We start from the raw sequence: 17,574 nt of genomic DNA on the forward strand, positions 1-17,574 counted from the left end.
AGTTAACGAAAATACCTTAATTGAATAAATTTAAAACTTAGAAGACTGAAATGAAAAAAAGTAAAGTTAGAGGACTGAAATGAAATCTAAATAAAGTTAGAGGGTCAGTTTTTCATTTTAACCAATAATGTAATAAATATCATTATAAAGTTATAATCTTAATAGGATGAAAAATGATTTGGTGATGATGTTAATATAATATAGCCATGATATGGTATCTTGTTACAATAATGGATAGAAGTTACAATGGTGAAGAATGGTGGTGATAATAACAAACAGGTGGTGGTGTTGGAGATAGCGTGAAAAGTAACGTAATGACAAGAATGACAACAATAATATCGGTAACAGTGTGAAAAGTAAAATAGTGACAAGAATGAAATAACACAATGATAAGGATGACAACAATAACACTGGTGATAGTATGAAAAGTAATGTAATGACAAAGATGCTCATTAATTTGACTAGTAAATCATCTTTGTTTTCTTAATTTACTCTTATACTATACATAACGCATCAATTCAAAATGTATTTTTTTTTTATTTGAGAAAGAATTCAAAATGTATTTAATGTACGTATATCATAAAAATAAAAAGCCTTTTAATTATAAATCACTTTATTTTTCCTTTAATTACTCTTATACCATATTAGCTCACTGAAGCAAATAATATTTAGGAGATATCCTAGAAATATAAAAGTAAATATTTTTTTTAATAAAAACCTTATTTTTAATGTCTTTAGAAAATTAGAGATACATGTATAATTTTTTTTCTTTTTAGAAGAAACCATAAATGTGGACTTCTTGGTTTGGAGTTTTTTTTGAAACCGAAACACTAATATATTGATTGAATTAACAAGAATCCAAGTACAATGCTTTTGGTGCAGGTGGAAGGGAGTCCTCCATCCAAACAATTTCATCATCTATGTTTCTACCATGTCGGGCTAGAGAGTGTGCAACACTATTTGCATCACGATGTACAATAAGCACAAAATGTAGACCTGAGACTGCAATGAATGTCTGTATAAGAAACCTTTAATTTTTATTAATGTTATATATATACTTAATGTAAATAATTTTTTTTTTTTAGAAACAATGTAAATAATTTTTTTTAGAAACAAAATGCTTTGTTAAATGTAAGAAAATAATATGTGTTAAATCATGTTATTCTTTGGATTTAATTTTTTTATATATATTTAGCATGACCCCCCTTGAAGAAAATTTCCAGCTCCGTCACTAATGATAATGTGAAAAGTAGTTTACTGACAAGGATATCAGTAATGCAATGACAAGGATGATATCAATGATTCTAGTGACAGTGTGAAAAGTAACGCAATGACAATGATGACAACGATGATACTAGTGATAGTAAAACATAATAGAAAATTGTATGAAAAATCAAAATGTACAAAAATGATGTTTCAACCAAAAAAAAGTCCAATAAGTACATATTCATCCATGTTTGTAACTTGCAAGGGAGTCGATTTTGTACCGTACCGGCCGATACTGCCGGTGTATACCGTACCGGTAAGCAAACCGGTACATATAACCCCCCTGTTTCGTACTGGAAAAAATATCGACCGTACCAGCTGTATCGGCCAATTTCGGGCAATACCGGCTAGTATAGAAATTTTTTTTTTATTATTATTTTTTTTAAGTTTTGTAATTTTTGAGTTTTTATTAGGGCAGAATGGTAACTTATTTGCATTAACTTATTAGTATTATTTTTTTTATTAGTATTATTTTTTTTTCTTAGTATGCAATGATAACTTTTAAGCTTTCTATTTTTTATATTATGTTTTTTTTTTAATTGATACTAAAATCTAAAATCATGAATAATTAGGTCTGAATTGAGGAAATATTTTATGCTAAAATTTTATATTTATTATAATACACACACACACACACACACACACACACACACACACACACATACATACATACATACATACATATATATATATATATATATATTTTAATTTATAAATATAAAAAATAGCGGTAAACCCGAAACGGTACACCGGTATTGACCGGTATCCAAAATATATCGTACCGTCGGCCAAACCGGTATAGCCTCCGGTACGGTATTGACTCCCTTGGTAACTTGGGATTTAATTCAAAATTTTGCCGACTTCTTGAATAACTCTATTGTTAATTAACCTATCCCAAAAAAAAAAAAAAAAAAAACTCTATTGTTAATTAAAGTAAGGAAAATGAACATTTATAATATCCAACTACTTTTCCTCAAAAAAAAAAAAAAAATCCAACTACAATTTTAGCTAAAATATAATTTCATAATCTCCCATTCAAAATTTCAAACAAAAATAATAATTAATAGAAAAATTAAATAGTTGTAGTCTTGTAGACTTGTAATGTCAAATGTTTCCATGTTAATAAATTTCCAAAAGTCTTGTTCCCATTAAACTATAATAGTTACCCATAACTTCACTATTCGTTTGAAATGATTTTTATTTTTTATTGTATGCACAAATGCAAAAGAGCGAGGGGCTTTATCACAGCACCTATTGGTGATCAACTGGCATCTTCTCTGATGTCAAATTACAAATAGAAATTAGAAATATTGATTTATTAGTGAATAGAAAAACAAAATAAAAAACATAATTCTTTGGAATTTTAGAAAAAATCTCTTTTAAACCAAAGCAAGAAAATTTTAACATATTAAATATCCAATAAAAAATTTGAAGTAAAATAATATTTCACAAAATATCTTTCAAAATGTCAACGAACACTACAAAATAAATAATTATTTTTAAATATAATTAAATTGTCAAATGATTCCACGATAAGAATTCATTAGGTAACAAAATGCTTCTATTTTTATATATATATAAATAATTTGATGGTTTAATGTACAACAAATCATGATTCTCCTAATAAATATTATGCAATTAAGTAACAAACCAAATGCTTTCTAGTTTTTTTTTTTTTGGAGAATCAAATGCTTTCTAGTTGAGAATTCCTTTTATAACAAAAGTATAATTAGTATAATATATTCATACCAAAAGCTTTGTTAGGGATATAAAGTTCAATAGTTTTCCATAACTTTGCACTCTCTGTTTTAAATAAGCTTCTTTATGTGTTGTACGTAATTTTTTAAAATCTACAAAGTACAAAGAGAATGGTAGAAAAATTGATTTATTATTAGGAAAAATTACACTTTACCATCTTAAATTATGCTTCAGATTATACTTTGCACCTTAAACTATTCGAATGCACAATTTACATCCTAAACTATGACTTTTATTACACTTTGCACCTCGATGTTAGTTTTACAGCTAAGTTTAACAAAAATATGAAATATGGACTTGTATGTGTGTATTGCTTAAGTGGCACAAACTTAAAAGACAAAAAGCTCCATCTTTCTAATTAATTAAAAACAAAACTTCCCTTTTTTTTTTCCATATGTAGTCGTGAAACAAAGTCTGCAGAACAGAGGCATAAAGGTCATGAGGTGAAATATTGGAGAGAGAAACAACATTTGGCTAAGTGACAATTCCGACCCATAGCATGTGGAGCCCCTATCATAGCTTGCTATAATTGCTTGAACCATCTGCATCTACCTGCAAATTTTGTTCTCTTCCGAAGGAGGTTTCATCCGCTTAGTGTGGGGTGTTTGTTCAGAGCTTGAAAAAATGAAGAAGGAATTTTTGTTTTTAATTGATTGGGAAAGGGGTTTTTTGGCCCTTTAAATTTGTGTCACTTAAGCAATATACACATGCTTCATATTACAGTTTTCGGAGTGTAAAGTATAATAAAAGTCATAGTTTAGGATGTAAACTATGCATTTGAATAGTTTAGGATAAAAAATGTAATCTAAGATATAGTTTATGGTAGTAAGCTATAATTTTCCCTTATTACTATTAGTGAATAGAGAGGAAAAAAGAATGGAAATGTGGAATTTCTAAAAAGCCATCAATTAGAGACGAGCCATCACAATAATTGATTTCATAGGTCACGTACTAGTCAATGTAGTCATTATCAATTTACCAATATAGGCAGTGCCATTACCATCATGTAAGTGGGTTGAAGACTTTGTAGTGCACAATCGTCATCACTTGGTTACAATAGTAAGCTTTTTGTCTCGTTAATCGTTATGCAACACCCTAGCTGAATCAAAACCCTAAAATTGTCTCCTTGTGATGTATTGTTGTACTAGTATTTCATAATTTAGATTCCAGGCACTAGTTTGCTCAATAATTCTCTTTATCTTTCATGTCGGTGTTATTTACATCTTACATGAAAACCTACATTCTTAGGAATATAAATATCTTTTTTTCTTCTTGTTCTTGTTTTAGTTATAGTAGCAAACATTCCTTGGCTTTTTACTAATCATAAAAAAAAGAAGGATCATGTTAACATGTGCCTTTAGAGCAATTGTTAATAAACTATTTTAAGAAAATTTTGAATTTATTTTCATAGGAAATATAAAAAACTGTAAAAAAAAAAAAAAATTGATTACTTTTTTCACATTTATGAAATAAATTTTTTTTTTTGAGAAAAAGTTTTAACCTATAACATTTGTTTCTAATGATTTTCCTTTATCATGAGACTAAGATATCAATTAGTTTTTTGTATAGACAAGAATAAAATCTCATAAACTTTAACAATTGAAGGGCTTGATGAATAACATTTTTAAACCAAATATTTTTTTTAGAGAGTTTTAATTTATGGGGTCTGCTCCTGATGATAACTCTTTATAATTAAACCAAGACACCAATAGATTTTTAGTGTAGGCAGGAATTGAACCTCATATCTCTTATTTAACCATCAGAGACTTTATCAGTTAAGTTAAATATAAAAATTTATTAAATTATTTAATTTTGAAAAAAACTAAAAAATAAGTCATACTAATAAATAAGCAAAGCTGCTTATCTGAGTTGTTTAGAATTCGGCTAGTTCCTCTTTGTATATGCAACCACAAACAAGGAGTCACTGTCAATTTGCTACGTAGTAGTATCTTTTTTTTTTTTTGGCTGTTCCTTCAGTTCATTAATTAACTTGAAAATGATGAGTAATACGATCTTATCCAAAATTATCTTTTTATTTTGAGAAACCTTATCCAAAATTATCAAATGCTTTTTGATTATTAGTAACAAAAAGAACGTGGTCCTGAGCCTCATCCAATGGTGATGTATATAAGTGGTTGGAACTTGAAAGGCAGAACTTGAATCATTGAATGAAATAAAAGTCAATAGATACATGTCTCATTTAGTGTTCTATTATATGTTCAATCAATCACTTTATATGTTTTTGGTGACATCTTAGTGTTGAGTTTAATAAACTTGAAGTTGAAGGAAGATGTCATAAACTCAGGGATCGATTTTAAGTTTCATCCATCAATACAAGGGATTTCTGATGTATCTCATGAATATATTCAATCAATCACTTCATATTTTTGCCGTGATATCAGAATGTTGAGTTTAATTAATAAATTTTAAGGGTGTGCTGTAAACTTGGAAATCATAAATTTCATCTATCACACTGCGTGAGATTTATGAGGTATCTCATGGACAGAATGAAATGGTCAAACCAAAAAATTAACACTTCATAATTATATGAAAAAAATAAATATATAAATCACACTGTACTTTTTTCCAAATTCCAAATTACTATTTTTGAGTGAAAATTAATATGAGCTATACCAATTACCAAACCAATAAATAACACTGTACTTTTGTCCAAATTACTAATTTTATTAACGAGATTCCACCTATGTGGTTCCAAACTTGCAAGATTGAAACAACCTGCATTATCAGCTTCAAATCAACAAGAAGACACTCCAAAAGTAAGTTCCTAAGATTTTTGTGCGAACAAATATAGAATTGTTGTAATGAACAGACCTCTCTTCCTTGAGTTGTGGGGACTGGGGACATACATCAGTTTTTACAGGGACTTGGTGTCCAGTTCCTAATGGGGGTATCCCCTCGTTTCAGCTAAGTTCCACCGGGAGATTGCTAAAATGATATTCCCAACTAACAAAATAATACTATTTATACAAATATATAAATCAACTTCTTAAGAGCTGTTTGGCATTGTTGTTTAAACAACATTTTTTAGTGTTTAAACGACAATAACACTTCTTACACGTATTTCTATAACACTCTAACACGTACTTTCACAACACAATAATAATACGAAAACACTGCTATTGGACGGGCCATTAATCACTAGAAGAAATAAAAAATAAAAAAATCACTAAATGATGTCACATTTACATAAATGACAATGCTTTATTAGTTTGGAGGACCACTTCAATAGTCTTAATAATTTTTCGTGAAATGGAAGTATGTCGCTTTCCTTTTAATGCAACGGGAGTATACTTTTCCCCAACGCTTTCATCGAGTTTTGAGGGAGTTTGGTTACAAAGTACTAAAATTATTTGGTTGGAGGATGGATGTGCTCCCTCAGTTGATCGATTGTTCGCCATTGTTTGAAGCATTTTCCGTGAGATAACCAGTTACTAATGTCAAACTGGGGTGAAACTTTGTTTGGGTCATGACTCATGAATATAGTTTCGGGCCAAGCAACCCACAGATCAATCTAGAGCCTAGAATATCCTGCTAGGGGTGCTTTGCCTGGGCCGAAAACAACGTCGTAGTTAAAGTTAAGCCTGGTATTTAAGGATCCGGTGCTTACTCAATACAAATTTCAATTCTAAAATTAAATCAATATACAAATTTTTTTTTTTTTTTGGTCATGTAATAGTAGGAGAATCATGAACGATTAATTTCCTAGTGTCCAAGGCCCAATAAAATGCTCATGCTAATCTTTTCGAAAATCATAAACAACTTTTGCTCCATATTCAAGTCCGAAACGAACCTAATCCGAGAAGTACTTGTGTGATAGGGAAATTCATGGTCCCATAATTATTTTCTTGCAAAAACATGTAAATATTTCTTAAAGTTGAATAAAAGCTCCTATTTTCTTTTAAAACAAAATTACAAACACCATGTGGTTTTTTTTTCCCTCTCTGAAACACCGTGTGCTTTTCTGATACAAATACTCTCTAGTCTCTGCACTGGAAACCAAAAAAAAAAAAAAAAAAGGACACTGTTTTAATTAACATGGCAGAATAAACTAGTAGTGGACCGCCGATACGGTAATACAAATACTCTCTAACCTCTTCACTGTGATTTACATTAGGGTCACGAATGTTGAGAACTTAGGGCTATGTTTAATGTGGAGCTATTTGTTATTTATTTTTAAAACATTTGATACCAAAAAAAAGAAGTAATTATTTGATATAAATGTACAATTAATACAGCTGTGTCTAAAAAGTGAGGAGATAGAAATATTAGTATTTAGGCCACAAATGTTGGATGATAGAATATCATTTTACTTTGCTGACTGACTTTCACATGGAGTTACATTATTTTTTTTTTTTTTTGCGCCAAAAGATGACCTATCATTGTTTTACTTTGTTACTTGTCACTTTCAAGTTTCACCCCAACTAAACATATAGTGTAAGGTTATTTGTTTTAATTTGAATCCTCGAAGAGAAAAGGTTCAAATCACTTTCTCTAAATATCAAAATTATTTACACTAAAAAGAAAAGAAAAGAAAAGAAATTCCTTAATTTTTTAAAAGCTATGTAAATATACATATGAATTGGTTTTAAAAATAACACTCTTGATAAACAAACTATAAACTTAGTAAACCACGGTTATCAAAATGACTGCAGATGTGTGCCCTTGCCATTTGACTTTTTTTAAAATAAATTTTTTTAATCAATTAATAAGTTTGGTGATACAAATATTCATATATTTTTTTCACAACAGTTGATATAGTTTATTAAGAGTTTCGTAGCTCATTTGATATCTCTGGTATTTTATATAGAAACATTTAAGGTTTAAATTCTCCTACCCAAACTATTGATGCAACAAAAAAATAACTATTGTAATGGTTTATTTGTATACTTAATATTAAAAAAACTAACTATTAAAACGGTTTATATATTTGTGTGCTTAATATTAAAAGTAAGATAAAAGTTATAATAACAGTTTTGTTTCTCACTCTCACATTAAGACAATAATATATGTTTTCCTCCTACTTACCAACCCTATATTATAAAACCAGCATGCTATGGTGTGTGTATATATATGTATATATATTTATATTGATAGTAGCTAAGTACAAGATAATTTTATGTAAAATAAAATATAGTGTAAGATAATATTCCAAAGATTTCAGATCAGAAGCAGTTCCAACCTGCGTCGTGCCATTATGTCAACTTCAAAGAAAAAAGAAAGGAACTTTCAAAGTTGCATAGTTCCCAGTTCCTACCTGACTTTTTTCCAGCTTCTAGGATGGGTTTCTGTGTACAACTTGTACTTTCAATAGCACCTTCACCGCATCATCAGAACTAAAAAGTCAAATACAAAAGCTGCTTGAGATAAAATAAGCCAACACCGTATTATAAAAATGAAAGTTCACAGGTAAAGTCGAGTTTTTTTTTTTGGTAGTTCACTAATATAATCTGTTTCTCTTTCATTCAGAGAACCAGAGTTTAAATTTTCTTTTCCCTCTGTCATAACTATCATAATATATGTATTAAGAAAGAAACAATATATCATTGGAGATATAAACAAACCGTTCTGATTGGTCTTCTCGGCCCAAAAGTGTAGGAAGAAAATGCAAGTGAAAGAGCACTNATAGAGAAGGCTAAAGGAAAAAAAGAAAGCAGCAGAGAGAGAAAAAAAGAAGGGTAAAAGGCTTTGAAATGAGTGTGAAGAGCGGTGAGAATGTCTTGGTAGAATTTAAGAGGGCAAGAGGGCCTGCATGAGCATTAAAAACCGCGACTACCAAAGCAGAAAACTGGGCAGAGCATTTAAATCTATAATTCTCCCTCCATTTAAGTTCATCTGCCTATCTTCTCAAGCAAAAAAAAAAAAAAAAAACAAAACAAAACAAAAAGTTCATCTGCCTATAATTGCCATAGGTGCCCCATATAAAACCATCACAAAGTCAACAATAACCTTTTTCTATATAGTTGTATTTAGCTGCAACTATAATATTATGGTATTTTATATTGCATGGGTGAAATTGTATTTCGCAGGTGTGAAATGGGTGCTCTTCTTTAAAATAAGGGTAGGTCAAAAAATGAAAAAGTGTACCCCAACATATTAATGAGATTGCCCATGATCGTGATAAACTGATACTCACTGTGTTACCGAACCAAGAAGACCAGCAATATTAATGAGGGGAATCTCTTTCTGGGATGACAGGCCGTAACATTAATAGCAAAGGTACCATGAGACTGTTTTTTAGAACTGTTGAACTTAAACTCAGTTGGCTCCATCTGTGTGAGAAGCAGCAGGTTGACTTGTATAAGAGGTAGAAGCATCTTTTTTTTTTTCTTTTTATTAAAAAAAAAAAATTATTGTTATTATTATTATTTGGTAAATAAAGACAAGACAAGTTTTTCAGTCTGAAAAATGGCACTGCCGTATATACAAAGACAATATTTATGGCATTTGATTCAAGTAGTTGTATTTTACTTTAAAAGGTAGATTAGATTTAACATCATATATTTTAAGGGTGTAGCAAATTAATATACAATTTCAATAGTAATAAGTTAAACCTTAATCTATTCAATATTAAATTCTAAAAACAATGTAATTCCATTTTAATGAGTGAGGTTTAATTTGTTACATCTCATAAACTAGAGGGTTTAATATATAATTTTTCATATTTAATTTCTATTTCTTGGACAATAATTACAGAAGGCAATTATGTAGCTACGATAATTTTTCCCCTCTTACAATAAGTAAGGGAGAGAGATTTGAATTTAAGTTCACCATTAAAAAAACTTGACAATATCATTGAATTACAAGATATTTAGTATGTGATTACGTAGGGCAATGATAAATTTAACATGATTTTAACCAAATATTCATTCTAAGTAGTAATATTTGACTTTAGTAATATGTAAGTTAGGATTCATTCAAGGATAAAAGTCGATTAAAGGTCTTCTTTCATTGTAGGCTAGCCTGGCATATATTAGAAGATATTAATATTATAAAGAACTTTATAGCCCAATTGATACCTCATAATGTTCATGTCTTATTAATATTCAACATTTTGTACAAGCTGATTTAGCTTGCTTCAGTTAATAAAGGTTCATGTCTTTCTTTCTCAAAAAAAAGAAAAAAAAAAAGATACCTCATAATGTTTTCATCAAATTTTTCATCTATCATTATTTGAACGAATTATTGCAATTTTTTGGTTTTTTGCTTTATTATGGCATCCGAGAACAAGGGCTTAGTGCACAACTGGTGCACTAACAGCACAACTACTCTTGTCATCATTCCATTTCCATAGAGGAAGAGACAAAAGAAACAAAGAAATAGAAAGAACTCTGAACTACGGCAGCTGCTAAAATTTGAAGACTATTATTACGAATTGAGAAATAACTATTTATATGCTCAAATTTAAATCAGAAACTTTCGAAAAGTCATTATACTTTTCCATATTTATTTACTATAGTACTAATGTACCATGTACAATTAGCATAAGCACGAGATCGACTAGCTATGAAGCAAAAGCAGTACATCTTTCTTAGATTCAAGGTTATCACCACTTCCACGCCAACTCCAGCTAGCTCAAGTTCATTGGGAACGATTTGTATTTTTTTTTAATTTTTATTTGATTGCTACAAATTAATAATTTCAAGGGGATAAGATCAACCTGCACTCTTTGATTTGAGGAGAGGCAAATATTTTCTTCAAATCTAATGTATTTTGTTTGTCACAAGCTTTTTCGTTTAATTTTTAATTAGTTGATTTATTTGTGTACAATTTTTTAAAACTACAATTTAGTTATACATTAATCAAATTGCAACAAATAATCAAATAAAGAATCAATAAAAAAAAAAAAAAGGCATTAAATCGGTCGCCTTTTTTAGGTCGGCCTCAGATCTCTTGAGGGTATTAGCAGCTTCCAAGAACTTGTCACGCTCTTGCGCTAAGGCATTGCCCTGGCCATCGATCTCTTCATCTAACCTGAAAAGAGTCTGGATAGCCTGCCAATGAAAACAAGTAACTCCGTAAAAAGAAAGGAAGGTACTAAGCGACAAAAGTCGAATAAAGTAAATAGGTGCCAAAGGACCCACCATGCCTAGGTATTTCTTAAGGTCAAGGACAACCTCTGACCCACTCATATTTCTCAGCTCGGCCATGTCAGTAGGAAGAAGAAGAGATTTCTCCAGGGCATCGGCTACGAGAGCTCCCTCGGCTCCTTGAGATTCCCACATCGAGGCGTTATCCATCAAGGGCTGATCGTGGAGCATGGCAGCGGGCAGCCAGGTTTGAGCCTCAGACTGTTGGATGGCCTTCTTTCCTTTCCGTTGATCACCAAGCTTCAGTTGCTTTGGAGGCCTGCGAATTCTACCCTCCTCGGGCGGGGAGTGTGACTTGCTCCCATCCATTGGCTCTTTACCCTTGGAAAGTCTCTTCCTTTTCGGGTCATGAGACTCGGTCTGGGGGTCTGATACTATGGGGACAGAGGACGACCTGGTTTGCACAGTTAAAATCTGGGGCAGAAGTGCAAGAGGCTGGGGCTGTGACTCTTCTGGTCCACCCTTCTTGGAACCGCCTTCGAGCAAGTCAAGAAGATTGGTTTGAGGCTGTCTTTTTAAACCCATCTCGGCCTGAGTACCAACTTTTAGGGACTGGAGATCGGCTTCGGACAAATGAGGGTCCCCTAGGTCACCGGAGGGATCCTCGGATTGATCAGCTAGGTCGAATACACTGTATTCGTCTTCGGAAGAGCTCAGTTCAACCACTTCCCTTGCCTTCTTAGACAGTCCTTCCTCGGCCATCGTTACTTGTTGGGACGAGGAGGGACCTGCTAGTGGAATGCCTTCAGGTATATAAGACCCCTCGGAAAATGCAAAACCGTCTTCCACCACGGTGATCTGCGTAAGCCGAGGGTCACGAGCTCTAATTACGTGATTCGAGATTGGGAATGATTTCTGAGCTGGGTCGCATCCGAGGATTTGATGAGCGGCTCTGACCTGGTTATCAGGTTCGTTCAGGAAAAGGTCCGACCTGAGAACGGTTTCCAAATCCACTTTGTTAACCAGGTGGAAATGACATGCAAAGGCGTGCGGATCTGCGAAAAGGAAAATGAAACTTCTATGGTTAATAAGCCAAAGCAGATACATGGTTATAAAGATAAAAATATTGAAACCTAGATTGTCTCCTACTTCGGATATCGTACCTGGCTCTCCCTCTACTGTTGGGCAATGAAAGCCGTTGTGCCACTCCCCCGACACTATGAGGAAATCTTGAGTCAACCCCTTATTGGAATCAGGAAGACACTGAATGAGACGAATCCTATCGTCCCTTGTCTTCATATAGTACGTCTTACCCCTCAGGTGATGAAGGTTATAGCACCAGTTCACATCGTGGTGAGCCAGTCTTAGCCCCATTTTCTCATTCAAGATATCTACACATCCTAATATCCTAAATACATTCACGACACACTGGGTAGGAGCCAGGCGAAAATGCCTAAGATAATTGAGGGTCACTGGCCTCATAGGGATTCTCATCCCTCCCTCTACGAAAGCGACTATCGGGATTACGACTTCACCCTCTCTCCTCTTAAGGTACCACTCCCCTTCTTCACAGTATTTCAAACTCACATTGTTGGGTATCCCATAGTCGACAATGAATTTGTTCATCATCTCTTCGGAATCAACCAACTTCTTAAACTTACCCATTCCCCAAAGACGACTAAAAGTTCTAGAAGAAGAAAAGGAGGAGTAAAATCAAGGAAATTTGGGGGTCACTAGAAGAAGAGGACTTACAGAAATATGGCGATTCTCTTCAGGAAGAGTACAAGTTGAACTAGACGCAAGTCATACGTATCAATGGTTGTAAGCGCGAAAATGAGAAAACCAGGCGGTTTAAACAGGTACTTATACTCCCCCTTAGGTTCCCCAAGTGTAACTGCCTGCACATAAAAGCAGGAGATCCCCACCGAATGATTACCATCACGCCGTTGAACGTGGGAAACATGGTGCCGCCAAAATTTAATGTGGGCACGCATTAAGTCTTGAAACATAGAAAACGCACATCGAGCAGTCGAAAAGTCGCCAGCATTAGCACAAGCCAAAGTGAGGCGATTCGCCTAAGAGGGCCCGTAGGTATCAAAACCCTCCTCCCCGTCCAAGGGAACGTGCAGCAGAGTTTTGAAGGGCTATTGTGGGGCCCGTAGGCCTGACAGCCACAGCCCATCGCGTAGTAAGCCCAAGGACAGCGCCGAGGAGGACTGACCAGCCAAGGCTAAGTCAGACAAAGCCTCTTTTTGACCCACGCCGAGGACCTCTCCGTCCTCGGCATACTAGGGATAATTTTTGGGAGGGGACAAGCCCAGAGCAAACTGTCACATTCGCACTTAATGCTTTCACCTAACCCCTCTGGCTGCATTAATGGGGATATAACCTCTTAGCAGGGCAACGTTGATCAGAGTAAACCACTTGAGTACTGATAAGGCCTCTGATGGGACGGATGGCCAGAAGGGAGGCGAATGAGTGATCAACAGATGGAAGAAGGGGATAGGAAGATGAACACTATATAAGAAAAGCAAATAAAGTAAAGAAGGGGGGGGGAAAAAGAGAAGAAAAGGGGCTCCTCGGCCACGGGCCGAGGAGCATTCTCCCCGTTGTAAATTAATTCTAAGTGTTTCTTAGTAAAAGAGAGTTCATGCTTGGTGAGCGACGGCCAGCGTCTAAACCTTTAACCCACTCTCTACACATTTATTGTTCGGGCTTGTTGGGCTGAAAACCCATTCATATTCAGGGTCAAATCCAAATTGAGTCCCTACAAGTAACAAAAAGAACGTGGTCCTGAGCCTCATCCAATGGTGATGTATATAAGTGGTTGGAACTTGCAAGGCAGAACTTGAATCATTGAATGAAATAAAAGTCAATAGATACATGTCTCATTTAGTGTTCTATTATATGTTCAATCAATCACTTTATATGTTTTTGGTGACATCTTAGTGTTGAGTTTAATAAACTTGAAGTTGAAGGAAGATGTCATAAACTCAGGGATCGATTTTAAGTTTCATCCATCAATACAAGGGATTTCTGATGTATCTCATGAATATATTCGATCAATCACTTTATATTTTTGCCGTGATATCAGAATGTTGAGTTTAATTAATAAATTTTAAGGGTGTGCTGTAAACTTGGAAATCATAAATTTCATCTATCACACTGCGTGAGATTTATGAGGCATCTCATGGACAGAATGAAATGGTCAAACCAAAAAATTAACACTTCATAATTATATGAAAAAAATAAATATATAAATCACACTGTACTTTTTTCCAAATTCCAAATTACTATTTTTGAGTGAAAATTAATATGAGCTATACCAATTACCAAACCAATAAATAACACTGTACTTTTGTCCAAATTACTAATTTTATTAACGAGATTCCACCTATGTGGTTCCAAACTTGCAAGATTGAAACAACCTGCATTATCAGCTTCAAATCAACAAGAAGACACTCCAAAAGTAAGTTCCTAAGATTTTTGTGCGAACAAATATAGAATTGTTGTAATGAACAGACCTCTCTTCCTTGAGTTGTGGGGACTGGGGACATACATCAGTTTTTACAGGGACTTGGTGTCCAGTTCCTAATGGGGGTATCCCCTCGTTTCAGCTAAGTTCCACCGGGAGATTGCTAAAATGATATTCCCAACTAACAAAAGAATACTATTTATACAAATATATAAATCAACTTCTTAACAGCTGTTTGGCATTGTTGTTTAAACAACATTTTTTAGTGTTTAAACGACAATAACACTTCTTACACGTATTTCTATAACACTCTAACACGTACTTTCACAACACAATAACAATACGAAAACACTACTATTGGACGGGCCATTAATCACTAGAAGAAATAAAAAATAAAAAATCACTAAATGATGTCACATTTACATAAATGACAATGCTTTATTAGTTTGGAGGACCACTTCAATAGTCTTAATAATTTTTCGTGAAATGGAAGTATGTCGCTTTCCTTTTAATGCAACGGGAGTAAACTTTTCCCCAACGCTTTCATCGAGTTTTGAGGGAGTTTGGTTACAAAGTACTAAAATTATTTGGTTGGAGGATGGATGTGCTCCCTCAGTTGATCGATTGTTCGCCATTGTTTGAAGCATTTTCCGTGAGATAACCAGTTACTAATGTCAAACTGGGGTGAAACTTTGTTTGGGTCATGACTCATGAATATAGTTTCGGGCCAAGCAACCCACAGATCAATCTAGAGCCTAGAATATCCTGCTAGGGGTGCTTTGCCTGGGCCGAAAACAACGTCGTAGTTAAAGTTAAGCCTGGTATTTAAGGATCCNTTTTTCATTTGTACATTCCAATAATGAAAGAAGAGAGTAGATAATAGTTGTTATGTATGAAAAAATATAAACTATGAAAAGAAATAAGAAAAATTGAAATTTTAATGGAATATAGTGTAAAATAGATAATCTAATATAAAGTGTTTTAAAAAGTGAGTATATAAAATAGAAAAAGTAGATTCTTATACTAAAATAAATAAAAAAATTTGCACAAGCTAAAACGAATGCTCTTATAATTTGAAAGGGGGTTAAGCCGTAGTAATTTACTTATACCCCACACCTAAATGGGAGAAAAACAACCTAAGTCACTGTGGAGTCGAAGAATTTGGCAATCGCGGCCCACTTTATACTAAACCCAAGGCCTACGCTGAGGAGGAAGAAATGTCCGAGAACGAAAGAAGCAAGCCCAAGGTGCCATGAAACATCGCTGAGGACGATCTTGTCATCGGCCAACTAAGATCACAAAAGGGAAGAGCGGTATGCCATCAAAGGCAGCCTACCAGAGCATTCCAAGGAAAAGGACAGGTACAATGGGTTAGTCATAGGAGCATGGTGGAGAAGCCGTCACCTCCGCATTAAATGCCCACAACTAACATCCTGACCGCATTAATGAGAAAAATGACCCCTGAACAGTGATACCTCGGTTACCGCAACTTACAGAACGTCAGAAAGGGTGTCTAATGGGACAGACACTCAAGTATAGGCTTGGAGATCAACAAGTGGAAGGCCAAGATCGTTTAAAGAAGACTATATAATAGGAGAAATCCACCATAGAGAGGGGGCTGGGATCAGGGGAAATAGCACTGTAATAATCTCAAGAACTCCTGTAACCATTCTTATTCAATATTTACTAGAACAAAACTCCTCAGATTGTACCGAGAACAAACTTTTTTTGATAAACTCAGCTCATTTCTGTTTGATTGTCATAAACACCATATTAACCGTTGTCCATGCACTAAAACCTAGTTCTTTGACCAACTCTCTATAAATTTATTGTATTGGGCTAGTTGGGTCTGAATCCACTCATCCAATAGAAGGATTGCTCAAATCCAGTTTCTACAGTCACCAAACTCATTTAATTGAAAGCGTTAGAACTCAATGATATTTTCTTCAAAGAGGTTTTTCTTAGAAATTCATAGTTTGGGGATTGTCCCTATCAAATTTATGGGCTCAGGCGAGACTTTGCATAAAGTAGAGACACCCCCTCTCCTTTCATCTCCACATTTATTATTGCATATTAAAGGTTTTTTGAAATGTTTTTTTTTTCTTTTAACTTTTATATAAAATATAGAATTATAGTTTAGTCTAATCTAAGTGTATATGTGTGTAGAGTTTCATTTTGAACACTTGAACCCTGGCCTTTACACCCCCTCCTCCCCTTCACCTTACAAAAATTTTGTATTTGTAAAGTGACCATCACATCAAAAGTATATAATGGTAAGATTTTCTGAAAGTTGATTAGCTCTTAACATGGGAAAGGGGGAGGAGTGTTGTCCTTCAACTAACCTAACCTCTGGATTCATAGGAAAGCCAACCCCCCCCCCCCCTTCTCTTTTATACTCTTAAGACAGATCCTATAAATGTTAAACTTACATCTAGCTAAGGTATATGTTAAAACTAATACACTCATTCTGCAAAAAAAAATTCTCAGCATTGTTACTTGACTTAGTGCCCGTTTGTTTGGGCGTTTTGAGCCCAATATGTGCATTTTGCAAAAAGCTGAAGCAATATTTGCATTTGGTTCAGCCCAAAACGCAATTTTTTGGAAAAAGTTGCGTTTTGGGCCAAGGCAAATAACGCTCTAGGAACGCGCAAAGTTTATGGAGCTGAAGAGGTCCATAAAAAAAAAGGGAATGCGCGTACTGGAAGCTATCCGTTGGCTCTTCCAAAAATTACCAAATTACCTTGAAGGTCCATAAACATCAGTTCTCAGTCTGTGCTCTTCTCTGCTCTACTATAAAGCCCTGAAGCTCACTCACGCTCATCTCTTCTCTGCTCTGCCCTTTCCGTGGTAAGTCATCCATGCGCCTTATTCCTCTCCTCTCATCTCATCTCTCTACTCTTCCCTCACCGTTTTACTACAAACACAGCACCACCCAACAAAATCAACACCACAATCAACCCAAAACACAATCAACAAAATCAATAATCAACCCACCGGTCTACCACCACAATCAACAAAATCAACAAA

Source organism: Quercus suber, unplaced genomic scaffold (genome assembly GCF_002906115.3).
Source record: "Quercus suber isolate HL8 unplaced genomic scaffold, Cork oak 2.0 scaffold_265, whole genome shotgun sequence".
In the NCBI taxonomy this organism is placed as follows: domain Eukaryota; kingdom Viridiplantae; phylum Streptophyta; class Magnoliopsida; order Fagales; family Fagaceae; genus Quercus; species Quercus suber.